Genomic DNA, 1480 nt, shown 5'->3' on the forward strand with positions numbered 1-1480 from the left:
GTTGTCCAGGGAATTGTCCTCTAGATGTAGTTTGTGGGACTTGGTTTTGTGCTACCTGTGAGATCTGGGTTTCAAGCATCTTATTGTGAGTAATTATCTGATCAACCTTAGTCCCTAATTGCATTATCAATTCATTTACGTGAATGTTCTAGTTTAGGAATTCTTTATTTTGCTGAGTCTGGCATGATATAAAGTTCTCCATGATCTTCTCAAGCTTAGGCTTCTAGGGCATAACTTGCATAGGCTGATTTGGTTTTTGGGCTTGAAAACCTTGTGGTCTTTGAGGTGCATAATTTTGGATAGGGTTCTAGTTTTTATAGGAAAAATTTCAGGTGATTCCTCCATCCAGGGTTGTAAGTATTTGAAAATGGGTTACCTTTGGTGTAATTCACTTGGTCGGTGTTCAGGTCGTTCAAAAGGTTACATTCCGCTGATTCGTGTCCTTTAGATCCACAAAGTTCACACTCTGTGTGGACTACCGCTGCGGTGTTAGAGTTTGTAGAAATATGTTCGACCTTAAGGGCTAAAGCGTCCATTTTCGCTTGCATCATGTCCATAGAACTTATCTCTTGTATTCCACCTTGGGTCTCCTTTTTCTCTACTGATGCTCATTCAGTTCCCCATTGGTAATGGTTTTGGGCCATATCCTCAATTAGGTCATAAGCTTCAGGGTAAGGTTTGTTCATCAATGCGCCACCAGCGGCAGCGTCGATGCTCATCTTTGTGTTATAATGGAGTCCACTGTAGAAGGTATGAACGATCAGCCATTGTTCTAGGCCATGGTGTGGACAGACTCTTAACAGCTCCTTGTATCTCTCCCAAGCTTCAAAAAGTGATTCTCCTTGGTTTTGAGTAAATCTAGTTATTTGGTTTCGAAGAACAACAATCTTACTAGGGGGAAAATATCTAGCAAGGAATACTCTCCTAATGTCTTCCCAGATAGTTATTGAGTTAGCTGGAAGTGAATCTAACCACGAACGTGCTCTATCCCTGAAGGAGAAAGGAAATAATCTTAAACGAATTGCATCAGGTGAAGCACCGTTGGATTTAAAGGTGTCGTCCAGTTGGACAAAGAATTTTAAATGTTGATTTGGGTTCTCAATAGCGAGACTCGCGAATTGGTTATGTTGCACTAATTGCAGTAAGGATGGTTTTAGTTCGAAATTGTTGGCAGGAATGAGGGGGTTTACTATACTAGAACTAGGTTCCTCGTCAGAGGGTTGGGCAAATTCCTTAAGAGGTCTCCGGTCACGATTCTCGGCCATAACTTTCTTAATTCGAATGAGTAAGAGGCGTGTACGAGTGTAACATTCGGGTTCCGCTAAGGGATCTACTAAATTTCTGGTACTATGGGTTCTTCGCATTTACCGGCTAATAATGCCTTAGTCTAGACGGTGTAACAACAGGGTACGAAATTTGACGAAGTTAGTCCCCGACAATGGCGCCAAAAACTTGATCGCTGTATTCGCAAGTGCACGAA

The 1480-nt window shown here is 41.8% G+C and overlaps 1 non-coding gene across 1 annotated transcript; it reads left to right on the plus strand.

Annotated features, from left to right (window-relative positions):
• Positions 1-774: 774 nt before the first annotated feature.
• LOC127099560 (small nucleolar RNA R71) lies at positions 775-881 on the plus strand. Its single transcript, XR_007794050.1, has one exon. It is a non-coding gene; the product is annotated as a small nucleolar RNA R71 (small nucleolar RNA).
• The last annotated feature ends 599 nt before the right edge of the window (positions 882-1480 follow it).

This window comes from Lathyrus oleraceus, chromosome 6 (genome assembly GCF_024323335.1).
Source record: "Lathyrus oleraceus cultivar Zhongwan6 chromosome 6, CAAS_Psat_ZW6_1.0, whole genome shotgun sequence".
Lineage (NCBI taxonomy): Eukaryota > Viridiplantae > Streptophyta > Magnoliopsida > Fabales > Fabaceae > Lathyrus > Lathyrus oleraceus.